This window comes from Chiloscyllium plagiosum, unplaced genomic scaffold, assembly GCF_037043375.1.
Source record: "Chiloscyllium plagiosum isolate Xiang-an unplaced genomic scaffold, Cpla_swu_hap1 HiC_scaffold_5, whole genome shotgun sequence".
Lineage (NCBI taxonomy): Eukaryota > Metazoa > Chordata > Chondrichthyes > Orectolobiformes > Hemiscylliidae > Chiloscyllium > Chiloscyllium plagiosum.
In genome coordinates this window covers 45,455,899-45,472,403 of record NW_028270143.1, presented here as the reverse complement: position 1 = coordinate 45,472,403, position 16,505 = coordinate 45,455,899, and the positions used below count along the sequence as shown (strand labels likewise).

Below are 16,505 nucleotides of genomic sequence, written 5' to 3'. Positions count from 1 at the left end.
CAAATGTACTGAACTACTATAAAGACTAAAAGAAATGAAGCCAGTCAAACTGTCTCGCATTGACTTAGGCATCAGAAACAATGGCTCTGCAAAGTCCTCCTCTATAATATCTGGGGGTTTGTGCCAAATTTAACTGTCCCACGAATTAGTCAAACAACAGCCTGACATAATCATCTCTTACAGACAAACGTGCCAAAGAACACCAGCATCTCTGGGTATGTCCTGTCCCACCTGCCAGTCAAGCCTAGCAGAAGCCACGGAATTGTGGTTTACAGTTGGGAAGCAGCTATTACATGAGTCCTCAACATTGACTCCAAACCCCCTGATATTTCCCAGCAACATGTCATATGTGGAAAGGAAACAATTTGCTAAATGTATTCTACTAATGGTCAGTCATGGTGCTGCCGAGGTACTCTTGGTGATGGACATTGAAGTCCCCCACAGTGCCCTTGTCATCATCAGTGCTGCCTCCAAGTGGTGATCAAACTTTAGGAATAATTGTTCATTAGCTGAGTTTGGCCAGAGGTGGGAGTGGGACAGCAGAGTATCTGGTGCCCATCCCCATTTTTCAAATGATGCCATGTTACTACATGGGGTCTAAAGTCAATTTGAGGACACAAGGCAAGTCCCTCCCATAATCATATAGAGTTATAGAGTCATACATCACAGAAACAGACCCATCAGTCCAAGTCTTCCATACCAACCAAACATCCTAATTTGACCTAGTCACATTTGCCAGTATTTGGCCCATATCCCTCTCACCCTCCTATTCACATACCATCCAGGTGTCTTCTTCCTATTCTTCCTATAGAAGGACAACCAGAATTGTACACAGTAGTCCAAAAGTGACCTCACCAATCTCATGTACAGTCACAACATGACATCCCAACTCTTGTACTCAATGCTCCGACAAATGAGTAAAATGTGCCTAACACCTTGTTCACCATCCTGTCTACCTGCAATGCTACTTTCAAGAAACTATGCATCTGCATCCTTAGGTCTCTTTGCTCGGTTATACTCCCTAGGCCCTACCATGAACTGTATAAGAAGAAAGTGAGGACTGATGATGCTGGAGATTCAGAGTGGAGAATGCACAACAGGTCAGGCAGCATCCAAGGAGCAGGACAGCCAACATTTCGGGCATAAGCTCTTCATCAGGGGCTAAGAGATAAATAGGTGGGGTGGGGGAAGATACCTGGGAAAGCAACAGGTGGATGCAGCTGGGAGGTAATTGTGATAAGTTAGTGGAGAGGGTGGAGCGGATAGGTGGGAAGGAAAATGGATAGGTAGCGCAGGTCAAGAGGGCAGTGCCAAGTTGGAGGGTTGGATCTGGGATGAGGCGGGAGGGGGGAGATTCGGAAACTAATGGAGTCAATATTGATACTGTGCGTTTGAAGGGTCCCAAGACAAAGGTGAGGCATCCTTTCTCTAGTTGGCGGGTGGCTTTGGTTTAGCAGTGGAGGCGGCCCAGGACTTTCATGTCCTTGGTGGAGTGGGAGGGGGAATTGAAGTGTTCAGACACAGAACAGTGAGTTGTTTGGTGAATGTGTCCCAGAGATATTCCCTGAAACGCTCCATTAGTTAGTGTCCTGTCTCCCCAATGTAGAAGAGACCACATTGAAAGCAACAGACACAGTAGATGAGGTGTTTGGATGTGCAGGAAATTCTCTGCTGGATGTGGAACGATCCTTTGAGGCTTGGTTTTACACCTCTTGCAGCATCAAGGGAAGGTGCCGGGTGTGCAGTGGACTGAATGAGGGAGTCACGGAGGGAATGGTCTCTGCGGAACGCAAATAGGGGTTGGGAGGGAAATATATCTCTGATAGTGGGGTCTGATTGCGGGTGGCAGAAATGGCAGACGATTGTGCATTGTATCCAGATATTAGTGGGGTGGAAGGCAAGGACCTGGGGGTGGGGGGGTTTATCCTTATTGCAGTTGGAGGGATGGGGTTCAAGAGTGGAGATGTGCTGGGCAGCATTGTTGATCACATCGTTGACCACCTTCCCCCAGCCCCACTCCCCCTTTCCCCTCCACATGCCTGATTAAGGGCGTATGCTCGAAACATGGACTCTCCTGCTCCTCAGATGCTGCCTGACCTGCTGTGCTTTTCCAGCTCCACACCTTTTTAACTGTATAAGTCCTGCCCTGGTTTGCCTTGCCAAAATGTGACACCTCTTATTTACCTAAATTAAACTCCATCTGCTGCTCCTCAGCCCATTAGCCTATCTGATCAAGGTCCCATTGTACTTCTTCAATGTCCACTACACCACCAATTTTGATGTCATCTGCAAATTTACTAACCATTCTTCAAATCATTTATATAAAATGATAAAAAGCAGTGGAGCCAACACCGATCTTTGTGGCACACCACTGGTTAGAGGCCTCCACCTTGATGGATCTGTGCTGTGATGAAATGGGAACATACCCAACCATTAGTTCGACCAATTTGACTTGATTCACGTCAAATGGCTGAAAGTACTAAATGTTGCCTTTTGACTACTACTCGCTTCAATTCCCACAGCCTGGCAATTTACAGACTACAAAGAGTAGGGCAAACTTCAAGTAAAGTTCAAACCAGGATGATATTCCAAGTTGAACTGACTTATGGCATCAGTTTGGCATTGGAGTGAGTTTGATCAATAATGCAGGAGTTGAAACTTTATTGCAGGAACAGCACAGCAGGTCAGGCAGCATCCAGGGAAAATCTCCTGTTCCCTGGATGCTGCCTGACCTGCTGTGCTGTTCCTGCAATAAAGTTTCAACTTTGATCTCCAGCATCTGCAGACCTCACTTTCTCCTCAATAATGCAGGAGGCAATAGGAGCACCTTTGGAGCAGCACTTTGCTTGTTGGATGGCTTTCTACAAGTTGGAGAAAATGCATTTTCATTCCAAGCTCTTTTCCTCAGTTTCATGCAACTGGTAGACAAGCAGGCGGCTGATGAAATGCGTGAATGGCTGAACCCCAAGATCCCTCTATTCTACAAAACTACCGAAGATCCTACCATTAATTGTGATAGCTCGACCCTTGTTTGTTGTAATCTAAATGCATTACCTTGCATTTACCCACATTGGCTGAAAAACTGCAGATGGAGTTCATTCACGCATTTCATCAGAAGAAAAGAGCAAGCCAGGCAGCATCCTGCTTGTCTACCTTGGATTCCAGAATGTGCAGTTTTTTTTTGTCTCATCACTAGCTGGCATGGTGGCTCAGTGGTTAGCACTGCTGCCTCACCGCACCAGGGACCAGGGTTCAATTCCAGCCTCAGGCGACTGTGTGGAGTTTGCACATTCTCCCCATGTCTGCATAGGTTTCCTCTCACAATCCAAAGATGTGCAGGTTAGGTGAATTGGCCATGCTAAATTGCCTCATAGTGTTGAGGGATGTGTAAGTTAGATGCATTAGACAGGAGTAAATATAGAGTAATTGGGAATGGGTTTGGGTGGGAAACTTTGGAGGGCTGGTGTGGACTTGTTGGGCCAAAGGGCCTGTTTCCATATTGTAGGAATTCTAACTGGCAGCCACTTCTGAGGCATTCAGGAGAACAGATGAGTTTTCTTAATTTCACTCAGTGGGAGCAGAATGCACACCAATCAGTTTCTAACGCTGTTTCTATGCAGATCTTAAAAAAAGTTTTTTTTCTGCAGGAGTGTTCTGACTCTAAGTTGTTATAATATTTACAGTTAAAATAAATACATCGTTCCCATAAGATAGCCATATGCTCCAGTTCCTATACAAGACCTGGCTAAGTGCAAACTGGAAGGCTTAGAAAAATGTTGACAAAATAAACTCTTTTCTTCAAGGTCAAGAATTAAAACCTATTATTACAGAACTCTTAGGGCTTTAAAATCAAGCTGGAATACAAACTAGCAACTAACTTTTCAGGAGTTCCAACTGTTCAGAACTGAAAAGTAATTCAGAACTTCTGCAAGCACCATAGGAGAAAAATTATCGTTCAAATTTATTTAACTATTTTTAAACAGTATCATTTGATAGTTATTAAAATCTTAAAGAGGGAAAGAGATTTCCTGGGTGATAGTAATTCACATAATAAAACTTCAGGAATAGGTTCGGCCAAAGTTGGTAACCCCCCACTGCATACATTGCCATGCCCCTGGTTGTTCTGAAGACCCTTGAATACATAATTGCCTTGTGGTGCACTTTGGATAGTTTGTTTAATATTGTGATGTATTACTTAGGGATGGTTGGAATGCAATTGCGATATTAAATCTTGAAGGATGTTTAATCAAGGCTGACCTGTTAAATGAGATATTTTGACCAGGTTTTCCAAGATGTACTTAATCATCTAAACTCTAGAAACTAACTGCTGTTGTTCATGGATCATAGGAACAAAGAGTAGGTTATTTACACCCTCAAAATTTGTTTTCCCCATTTAATAGGATCATATTTAATCTGTATCTTAACTTTTTCCACTTCTCTGGGCTTTGTATCTTTTTTAAGATTTCCTGAAAAAGTTGATTAACCTCATACTTAATATTATTTCATTTAGCACCTACATTTTTGAAGAAATCTTGCCTAACTTGTCTAAGTGACATGGCTTTATACGCCACCAGTTGATCATTGCAATGTGCTCTTTTGGGATCAGTATGCAAATCTTGAAACTGATCCACTAACTGCTCTAACAACACAGATTCAATGCCCATTCTGCACATTTCCAGAGTCATTTCAGTTACTGAGATCTGTGGTGGATGACAGGAAGGAGAGGGGAAAGTCACCCAACTGAGACAATACAGGCTCAACAGTGCAACTTTGAGGGGACTACAGGGTCTTTGGGGGTTCAACTGCATAACACTCTAAAGATGACCAGGTAAGATGAAACAATTGTTAAGATGGCATGTAGAGGCAGAGAGTATAAAAGCAAGGAAGTGATCTACATCTTTACAAATCATTGGTCAGAGCAGATTTGGAGTATCGCATTCATTCTGAGTACCTTACTTAAGGATGTTTAAGCACTGCAGGAGTGCTAGAATGACACCAGGAAAGAGGGACTATAGTTACAAGGAAAGATTAGAGAAATTGGGCTTATTCTCTTTGGAACAAAAAAAAGATTAAGTGATGTTATTGAGGTGTTCAAAATTGCAAATGATTTTGATAGAATACAGAAGGATATTCTGCTTCCACTAGTCAGTATGTCAGTAATTGGGGATCACAATTTCAAGATTGTCAGCAAGAGCGCTAGGAGTGAGATGTGGAGAAACAGCTTTACTCAGAGTTATTAGGATTCAGAATGTGCTGCCTAGCACACTCCATAGGGAGGTTTCAAAGGAGCACTGGATATATATTCGAAAATGATGAATTGAGAGGGCTATGGAGATCGGCTTGAACAATGGGACAAGCTGGATAGTTATTTTGGGAGCTAGTATGGGCACGATACGTTGAATGACCTCTTTCTGTACTATAAAATTCTATGATTCTAAAATTGCTAGGACACATTTCTTATAATAATGCTAGATACTGGGTTTCTAAGAGTCTCTTGATCAATGAAGATATGCTATCTATAATCTGACATCAAGCAGTTTGTGAGGGATATAAAATGAGTGAGCTAAGATAGCAATATCCATCCAAGGAAATGGGAGCAATTTAATTTCATCAGTTTGCATCACAACAGAGAAAGGAATAGAAGGACAAAGGTGTAGACCCGCAATTCCCCAACAGGGCGATTGCTGCATCGAAAGTGGCACTGTAGATCACCACTGACTAGACAAACTTATCAATATCATACTTCCAAGCAGCTGGCTCTACAATATTAGGCAATTAGCAACAGGTGGTAGGTCATCTGTCTTGACCCATTAATGGACATCATACCATATACATCACAAAGGAATTAAAACATTTGAACAAATACCCTAATGGCTGCACTACTGAAGGAGTAATACTGTAAATTGCAACATTTACTTTCAGATTTGCTTTTGAATTTCCGGCTTGTAGTGTTTTGTAATTTCCTTCCATTATCATTTAGTATTATTACATTATTTGATGAGCAACCCCTCTCCAATGCATTGTGTCAAAGATGAAAAGTACAAACTTTTCCAGTATTTCCTCAAAATTCTGTTCTAAAACAAGTGATCAGGTCCATGGCACTTTCAAACTCTTTTGATGCACATATCTTACTCATTTTTCAGATCAACACTGAAGGCATATTCAGACCAGATATTGAATAGTTTTATTACAGCTTATTTTCAGTCTATTATTTTGACTATACAACCTAATCAGCTGACAATATTTTTCAGTACTACATAGTACTGCCACCAATACAGAAAACAAGCATTTTGACTTGGCTGGAAACTTATTTATACAATATCTTTTAAAATGTCCTTAGTCTTGTGCTGCTCAAGAATATTTACAGAATTTGAAATAAGGAAAACAGTCACTTTAACAGATATCTTACCATAAAACTACCATCATTATCTTGCCATAAGACTACAGAGAGAACAGGATCAAGTGACATTACATCACTATGTGATGCATATTTTGTCTCATGAATATACCTCAATAAGCAGAGCAAATTGTCTTGAGCAGTTTCACAGGAGCAATGTTTGACACTGAACCGCACATACAGAAATATCTGACCAATTTTTATTAATATTCATTGATAAGATTCCTTGCCCTAATTGCCTTTGAACTATGCACCTAAGGTCATTTCAGAGGGCAGTTAATGGTTAATCACACTGCTGTGGGTCTGGAATCACGCAGGCCAGATCAGGCAAAGATCACAGATTTCCTTCATGAAATAACATTAAATGAACCAGATGGATTGGATACAAAAATTGATTATAGCTTCATGTGTTAGGGAGGAAAACCAGAGGCTGAGCTCTTGAAAGCTAAAAGCGCTGTCAGCTATGCTGGAGTAATTAAAATCCAGGATTCTCAAAAGGCCAGAGTTAGTGGAGCACAAATATGTCAGAGGGCTATAAGGCTTCAGAAGATTACATAGTCAAGGTACATTAAGTGAGAATGTTCAAATTTGCTTCCTGATGCCTGATTAAATAAGTGAAACTGCCTTACAAATGGCAAAAAGTACTTCACTGCAATATCATGTACTGTTGTCAGTTTTAGTTGTGGGAAAGAGGACTGTTTAAGGACTAATATTTTCTAGCAAGTTCTTAAAATCACACATACAAATAGCTTTTTAAAAATGGCTTCATCTTCTTGACCTCATGAGCCAAAACCTCATCTATTTGACTTTTATCTTCTTTAAAATTACAAATACAGCAGCTCACACTGACACCTTTTTCCATCATTCTATCAGCTCACCACGACTTGCAGGTATTTTTCACCCTCAAACTTATTCATCATTTTAACCTCAATGCTGTTGGGAAATTTGTTTAGTAGCATTCTCACCTCAAGCGTCAGATATCATGGTTCTAATCCCATTCCAGAATTTGAGCACAAAATGCAAGGTTAATACTTCAGTGCAAAAACAAAGACGGGCTGCACTATTTTACCTCATGACACTATTTCAAAAAAAATAGCAGAGTTATTCCAGTATCCTGGAAAATATTTGTCTCTCATATAACATTGCAAGAAAATATCATAGGACATTGCTGGTAATGTGGAAATTTGCAATGTGCAAATGGGTTGCTGTTTCTACAACAATAACCAAACTTAAAACTGCTTGTAAAATGCCTTGAGAGAAACGCTGTGCTCATGAATAGCACAACATAATTTTTTTTTTACTTTTCTTAAATGAATCACAGTTCAATCTTTCCTAAAATAGACTTGGGGCAGTTTCAAATTACTTTGCTTCTGAATATAAAATAATTTTAAGAAGTTCACCCATCACTCTACCACAATATATTAAACGGTTTTTAAATAAGTAATTTGTGTCTCCTTCTTTTGAAAAATGGATCATTACAATAAGTCATTCTTCAGCACGCACCTACGTTGGAAAAAGTCGATATTTTCGGGCAAAGGAGTTTAGGTTCAATTAAAGTAGCTTCCCCATATGCAATTCAGTTCGCAATGTTAAACCAATAGGCAAAGATGCAAGACCAGTCCAATCCGACAGCGTCAGGTGTTACATTGACAGCAATGGATTCAGTTTGACAATACAACCGTACAGCTTCATAGCCCGAAGCCAACAACTAACACATGTTCCTTTGAGCACTATCGCTAACTGCCCATTTTCAAAGTAGGAGGAGGGAGAGTTTTTGTTTTCAATGAGACAGGCAAAAGAACAATAAAATGAATTAACAGCAAAAACACGGGATAGATGATGAAAATAACAATGATGCGGTAAGATTCAACCAATGTCTCACCTATTTCAAACCAACTCAATTAGAAACAAATTTAATACTATGTTCGGCTCAGGTGGCGCTAAAAACTGAATTGAGAATGATACAGAAGCACAAAGATACTGCCACTTACAGCGATACCTCCTGTCCGTCTGTCAGCAGTCAGCACGCGCGCATGGGCACTACATTCCAATGATGCAAGATGCAGCTTTTTTTTTGCCCAGGACCTTTGTGCGCCTGCGTATGCAGGCTGTTATTGAAGTGAAGCGGCAGGGTGGGTGCTGGTGCGTTCAAAGGAAGGTCACACCTATAGAATCTTCACAGTGTGGACGCAGGCCATTTGGCCAATCGAGTTCACAACGACTCTCCTATCCTTCTTACCCTGCATTTCCCATGGTTAATCCATGGCAACTTGGCCCATTTTAGTCCTGAAATCAACGGGCTAGATGAGTTGGAGTCTCCACATTTGCTCAGATTTGTCAGCACATATAAAACACAAAGTTTGTACAAATTGTACATTAACCCTTAAATTGCTTTTCAAGTGTAGAATATTTTAGAGGAGGAAAATTGAGATTGCAACGCTCAAAATGATGAGACTCACAATCCAGAAGCAACATCAGTTTTGTTGTCAGGAGGGAAAGAGCTTTCTGGTTCACTTGTGAAAATCATAACACTTATATTGTAATTTGGAGTTTGCATCCAGAAAGCATAGTCCTATCATTCACATATTTTGGGAGTATAAAGGATTGGGGATTGGCCTTTTAAATGCAGATATTTGAAAATTCTCGGTTTGAAAGATTATCAAACACAGCTGAAGTAGTTACAATTCAAAGGACAGCCCATGTTTATTTAAGGTCAGTTGGAAGTGGGAAAGTATCAAACAATAGTAGGTCCTTTTGTTGGGTTCATGGTAGATTCGTAAGAGGTTGAAATTATATTGTTTCACAAGAATAAAAGGAATGTTTGGGAATTGGAAAAATGATTTTTTTAAATCTCCAACTGGGACATTTCAGGGGTGCTATTTTGCTATGGAGATAGATTACAGTCAGTTTTTTTGGAGGATTAGTATATCTCACAGAAACATCAGTTGAAGCCTAGAAAGAGTTTTGAAACAAGCTGAGGAAGAAATCTACCTTGTAGATCATAATCAAAAGCTTATCAGGAATGAAAGGTGTTGTCTGATTTTGGAGTAATTGAGCAAGAAATCAAACTTGAGTTGGAATGTCCACAATTGCTTGAGAACAATTGTAAGGACATTGAGCCAGATGTTAGGAAGGACTCAAACAAAATCATAACTATCAGAATACTGAGATACTGAGAAAAATCAAAATAAATTTCTCTAAGCCATGGTACTCTTTGAGAAGCAAAGGAACCTTCAAGGTCCTGTAGAGAAGAACTTTTGGGTGGAAATAAAAGTAGATTGGGCAATATCCTTTGAGATTTTCAAACTTAAAGAATAAGTGTTTATGAAATATATTTAGTGTCAAGCTACTGGTACTTGCTTTGTTGAACCAGAGTACTTTTGGAGTACTGCCCTACTACAGAAAGTACATTGTTAAATTGGAAAGGGTGCAGAAGAGATTTACAAGGATGTTACGGGAACTGGAGGATTTCAGTTATAATGAGAGACTGGACAGACTGGAACTTTTGTCCCTGGAGCACAGGAGGATGAGGAGTGACCTCACAGAGGTTAATAAAATCATGAGTGGCATAGATAAGGTAAATAGAAAACATCTTTTCCCCAGGATAAGGGAGTTCAAAACTGGAGGGCATAATTTAAGGTGAAAGGGGAAAAATTTAAAAGGGACATGAGGCGCAATGTTTTCATGCACAGGCATATATGGATTGACCTGCCAGAGGAAATGATAGATGCAGGTACCTTTGAAAGACATTTGGAAATGAATAGGAAAGGTTCAGAGGGATTTGGGCCAAACGCAGGCAATTGGGACTAGTTTAGTTTGGGAAACCTGGTCGCATGAATGATTTGGACCAAAGGGCCTGTTTCTGCGTTGCATGACTCTATGAGTACCACAAAAGTCATTGCTTAAAACATTGCGTAGCACTTCACCTAATCCAAGTTATTAATACATTTAGCGCATTCTCAGGCTATAAAATTAATTTTTCAAAATCGGAGGCTATGCCAATGGGTGGCCTTGCTATGACACCCCACTTAGTGGACGGATCCTTTTTTCCCTTTCGTTGGTTCCTGGAGGGCTTCTTATATCTAGGCATTTTTATTACTCCAGTATTTGGTCAGTTGTATAAGGCTATTTTTGTGCATTTACTGGAAAGGATAAGGCAGGACCTGCAGCGATGGGGAGACCTTCCAATTTCCTGGTTGGGTAGAATAGCACTAATCAAAATGAATGTCCTGCCCCGTCTTCTATATCCTATGAGAATGCTTCCGGTGATGCTGCCGAGGACGGCTCTACGTAAATTATATGGTTGACTGGGTTCCTTTATCTGGAATCATAGACGGCCCCTCACTAAGCTGAAGAAGCTACAGCTTCCACAGACAAGGGGAGGATTGGACTTCCCAGACTTTAGGAAATATCAGTTAAGTTCCCTATTAAGTTACATAGCTGATTGGGTCTTGTCTGATCCACAATCAATCTGGTTGAACATCAAGGCCTCTCAAGTAAAATACCCACTTATTAACCTTTTATTTTCAGACAAGAGGAAAATCATTACAGATCACTGCAAAAACCCTATAATACTAAACACAATTAAGGCTTGGAATATAATGCGGCAAAATGAGGGTAATTCACATAAAACATCCCCCTATGCACCGATAGTGGGAGCATGGGGATTCCAACCGGGGTTTACAGATGCCACTTTTAAACTCTGGAGATCCAGGGGTATCTCATGTCTAGGGGACCTATTTAAAGATGGGGTCCTGATGTCTTTTGAACAGCTGCGTCAGAAATTCGGATGACCTAATGGAGACCTCTTTCGATACTTCCAAATTCGAGATTATATACAGAAGAAGACTACATTATCAGATAGTCTTTATAAATCAGATAGAGAATGTAGTGTCCTACGACCAGTGGGGGTATCTTCCGTCAGTACTATTTATCATTTACTACATGATGAAGTATCGGGAGATATGGATAATCTGCTTAAAACATGGGATCAGGATTTGGGACTAGAAATCTCTATAGAAACGTGGAATGATATTTGGGAAAATGCTAGAAGAATTACTATCTGTAACAGAACCCTGGCTATCCAGCTGAAGATACTTCATAGGGCCCATATAGCACCGGTTCGATTGGCAAAGTTTAAGGCAGGAGCATCTCCAATGTGTCCCAAATGCAAAATAGAGGTGGGCACTCTTGTACATTGCCTATGGACCTGTCATAAGATCCGTAGATATTGGACTAAAGTAGCAAGTACCCTGACAGAAATTTTAGGAACGGAAATTAAAGTGGACCCTGTACCTCTCCTTTTGGGCTTTTCAAACTTTTCCTCCCTGGACATGTACGGGAAGAGACTATTTTCTATTCTTTCTTTCTGTGCAAGGAAAAATATTTTGGTGAACTGGGTGGCTGAGGGCCCCCCTGGACTTTCAAATTGGCACAGATTAATTATGGAATGTATTCCCCTTGACTTCCTTACAAATATGGTGCACCGAAAGACCGAATTATTTTATAAAATATGGCAACCCTCTTGAATTACATAAATACAGTTATTTCGGCTATCCTAACAAGGGCTTTTATTTAATTGAGATTACAAACCTGGCTGGTCCGGGGCCCCTTAGGAGAGGAACCCCGCACGAATACGGGTTTTATTATATCTGATGTTAACACATTCCGAGCATGTAAGAGACTTAACTATACACTCTGATTAGTTGTAGGTTAGATTAGTAGATAGTTGAGTTTTGTTTTTTTTTCTTTTTCGGTATTTTTTTTCTTTTGTTAAATTTTGGCTATTGTATACTTGATTTAATTGTATATCAATGTTTATATTTGAGAGTTTTGTTTATTTTTGTAAACTTGTAAAAATGTTAAATTTCTAATAAAAATATCTATATAAAAAAAATTGTGTAGCATAATACTGTAAATTAATAATTGCAAGTTTGGTAATTCTTTTAAAGGTTATTGGTTTCCAATGAAAACAAAGTTTTTTTTTTAACAAGAACATAAGCAACTTGCTATGGATTCAAAAAGAGTTTTAAGCTTCCTCAGTTCCACTCATGAAAAACATCATACTATCATAAGTTGTTGTGCATGGTTTCCTGCAGGTTGCTCCTAATGAGGACCAGATGCTTGAATTATTGGGGGTACTTCTCAATCAGAATGATATACCTGTCTGCCAGTCCAGTCCACAGCAATCTTCTCTTCACTCACCTCAAGACTTCACTGTTCCAAAATAATACTGCCTATATCCCTTTATCAATTCTCCAAAAACTTAAGCGTTTTATATGAAAACTTTTATTGCATCTTGTTACAACCAGTTATTGGGCAAGATCTCCAATTCATTGTGGTTCCAGACGGTTATGTCTTGACTGTTCAGCTGCCAGGTGAGGAGGGATGAATTGGCTCCCCATCTTTATTCACTAACCCTCTTGGTGAGATGCATGAGGTAAATTTTAAAAGGATTCCTTATATTGTAGATATGTTTTAAAAGGAGCCTGATCTAATATATCCCAGAATGTTTTGGAAGTCAGAGAGGAAATTACAAGACTCCTTACAGAAATATTTGCATCATCTGTAACTGCAGGTGAGGTGCCTGATGACTAGATGGTGGCTCATGTTGTACCTTTGTTTCAAAGTATGTAAGGAGAAACCAGGGAACTATAGACCTGTGCATTTGACTTTGGTTGTGAGTAATTTGTTCGAGGTGATTATAAAAGATAGGATCTACAGGCATCCAGAGAGGCAAAAATTGACTTTGGGTAGTCAGCATGGTTTCGTGCAAGAAAAATCATATCTCACAAACTTGATTGAATTTTCTTTGAGGGAAGTTAACAAGTGATTGATGATGGCAGAGAAGTAGATGTTGTTTATTTTGTTTTTAGTAAAGCCATTGACAAAGTTCTGCATGGTAGACTAATTAGTAAAGTTAGATTACATGGAATTCAAAGTGAGCTTCCCAATTGGATATATAATTGGCTTAATGGCAAGAGACAAAGAGTAATGATGGAAGGATGATTTTTGGACTAGAGGCCTGTGACCAGCAGTATTCCACAGGGATCAGTTCTGGGCCCTCTTTTATTTGTCATTTTTATAAATGATTTAGATGAGAATATAGAATACATAGTTAGTACATTTGTGGACGATACCAAAACTGGTGGCATTTTAGACAATGAAAAATGGTAGATGGAGTTCAATCTGGATAAATGTGAGGTATTGCATTTTGGTACAATAAACAGGGGTAGGGCTTACACAATTAATATTGGAGCCTTGGGTAGTATTGTAGAACAGGGGGACCTATGGGTGTAGATACATAACTCTTTGAAGTTTGCATCACATATAGGCAGGGTGGTTAAAAAGGTGTTTGGCATGCTTTCCTTTATTGCTCAATTCTTTGAGTACAGGAGTTGGGAAGTCATGTTGAAGTTGTACAGGACAGTTAAAGTTGCTGAGGCCTCTTCTGGAATACTGTGTCCAGTTCTGTTTGCCCAGTTATAGGAAGGATATTATGAAGTTGGAGGTGTATTTCAGAAGAGACTTACCAGGATGTTCTTGGGTATGGAATATTTGAGTTATAAAGAAAGGCTGGATAGGCTGGGACTTTTTTCACTGGAGCATAGGAGGTTGAGAGGCGATCTGATAGAAGTTTATAAAATAATGAAGATAGAGTTAATGGTAGTTATCTTTTCCCAAGGAAGGGGGATTTCAAAACTAGGGAGCACATTTTTAAGGTGAAAGGAGAGAGATTTTAAAAAGGCATAAGAAGGCAAATTTTTAATATAGATGATGGATCACGTGTGGAATTAACTTCCTGTGAAAGTGGTAGATACGGGTACAATTGCATCATTTAAAAGATATTTGGATAGATAAATGAATAGGATGGTTTGGAGGGATATTGGCCAAGAGCAGGCAGGTGGGACCAGTTTAGCTTGGGATTATGTTTGGCGTGGATTAGTTGGACCAAAGGGTCTGTTTCCATGCTATATGACTCTATGAGCCAATTTATCAAGGTTTTCTTGGATTATCAAGAAAAGTGACTTCATTAATTACTACATGCACAAAGAAGTATTAATGCAATACAGATACACAGAATAGAAATAAAAGGTGGGTTCAGAAGGATAGAAGTTAAAATTAATATAAACATAGATTAATCACTGAGTTGTTTGTATATTGCAGAGGTACTGGTAGCATTGACGTTAGTAGCTAAACAGTTGGTTTCCTTAGTTTTGCACATTGGATGAGATTCTGTTATCATTATTTCTTTTGAGTGTGCTTGAATTCCAGCATTTAAAGTGAGGATCCTTTTGTCCTATATTCTTTTGTCTGATTTGTAGCACCTGGAGTGCGAGAGCATCTTTACCTGCAAAATAGGGTAACCAGGGGATTAGAGTCATTGAGTCATAGAGATGTACAGCACAGAAACAGACCCTTCAGTCCAACTCATCCATGCCAACCAGATATCCTAAATTAATCTTGTTCCATTTGCCAGCATTTGGTCCATATCCCTCTAAACTTTTCTTATTCATGTACCCATCCAGAAGCCTTTTAAATGTTGTAACTGTACAAGCCCCTACAACTGCCTCTCATGATTTTATATACCTCCACAAGGTCATCTTTCAACCTCCAGCACGCCAAGGAAAATAGTCCCAGCCTACTCAGCCTCTCCCTATAGCAAAAACCCTCCAACCCTGGCAACATCTTTGTAAATCTTTTCTGAGCCTTTTCAAGTTTCACAACATCCTTCCTAGAGCAGAGAGAGCAGAATTGCATGCAGTATTACAAAAGTAGCCTAACCAGTGTCCTGTACAGCCACAATATGACCTCCCAACCCCTATACTCAATGAACGCGCCATAAAGGCCAGCATGCCAAATGCCTTTTTAACTATCCTGTTTACCTGCGAATCCACTTTGTTTGATATATATATATATATATATATATATATGATTTGGAGGGGGGGGTAGGTTGACTCATGAGCAAGTTTGCAGATGACACTAAGATTGGTGGAGTAGCAGATAGTGAAGGGGACTGTCGGAGAATATAGCAGAATTATAGGTAGGTTGGAGAGTTGGGCAGAGAAATGGCAAATGGAGTTCAATCTGGACAAATGCGAGGTGATGTATTTTGGAAGATGCAATTCAAGAGTGAACTATACAGTAAATGGAAAAGTTCTGGGGAAAACTGATATACACAGAGATCTAGATGTTTAGGTCCATTGTTCCCTGAAGGTGGCAACACAGTCAATAGTATGGTCAAGGAAGCATATGGCATGCTTTCCTTTATCAGACGGGGTACTGAGTACAAGAGTTGGCAGGTCATGTTACTGTTGTATAAGACTTTGATTCCGCCACATTTGGAATACTGCATACAGTTCTGGTCACCACAAGGATATGAATGCTTTGGAGAGGGTGCAGAGGAGTTTCACCAGGATGTTGCTTGGTATGGAGGGTGCTAGCTATGAGGAGAGGTTGAGTAGATTAGGATTATTTTCACTGGAAAGGAGGTGGTTGAGGGGGGACCTGAGTGAAGCCTACAAAATCATGAGTCGAGAGTATAGTGCTGGAAAAGCACCGCACCTCCTGATGAAGGGCTTATGCCCGAAATGTCGATTCTCCTGCTCCTTGGATGCTGCCTGACTGCTGTGCTTTTACAGCACCACACTCTCAATTCTGAGCTCCAGCATCTGCAGTCCTCACTTTCTTCTACAAAATCATGAGAGGTGTAGACAGGGTGGATAGCAAGAAACTTTTTCCCAGAGTGGAGGACTCAATTACTAGGGGTCACAAGTTCAAAGTGAGAGGGGAAAAGTTAAGGGGAGATATGCGTGGAAGGTTCTTCATGCAGAGGGTGGTGGGTGCCTGGAATGTGTTGCCAGCGGAGGTGGTAGGGGCAGGAACGATAGCGTCATTTGAGAGTATCTATACAGAAACATGAATGGGCAGAGAGCAAAAGGATCTTAAAAAATAGGTGGCAGACTTAGATAGAGGATCTGGATCCGCGCAGGCTTGGAGGGCCGAAGGGCCTGTTGCTGTGCTGTAATGTTCTTTGTTCCATTTTCAAGGAACTATGAATCTACACTCCAAAGTCTCTTTGTTCAGCAACATTTCCCAGGACTTTACC

The 16,505-nt window shown here is 40.2% G+C and overlaps 1 protein-coding gene across 5 annotated transcripts in view; it reads right to left on the bottom strand.

Annotated features, from left to right (window-relative positions):
• Window positions 1-16,505, bottom strand: part of dync1i1a (dynein cytoplasmic 1 intermediate chain 1a) — a 279,043-nt gene that overhangs the window by 242,513 nt on the left and 20,025 nt on the right. For 2 of the 5 annotated variants that reach the window (XM_043689897.2, XM_087987133.1), the window contains exon 1: window positions 8,280-8,395. The exons of the other annotated variants lie outside the window; for them this stretch is intronic. The gene's annotated coding sequence lies outside the window, so the exon portion shown is untranslated. Of the gene's footprint in view, window positions 1-8,279; window positions 8,396-16,505 lie in introns of those variants that run through there. 5 annotated transcript variants of the gene reach the window in all.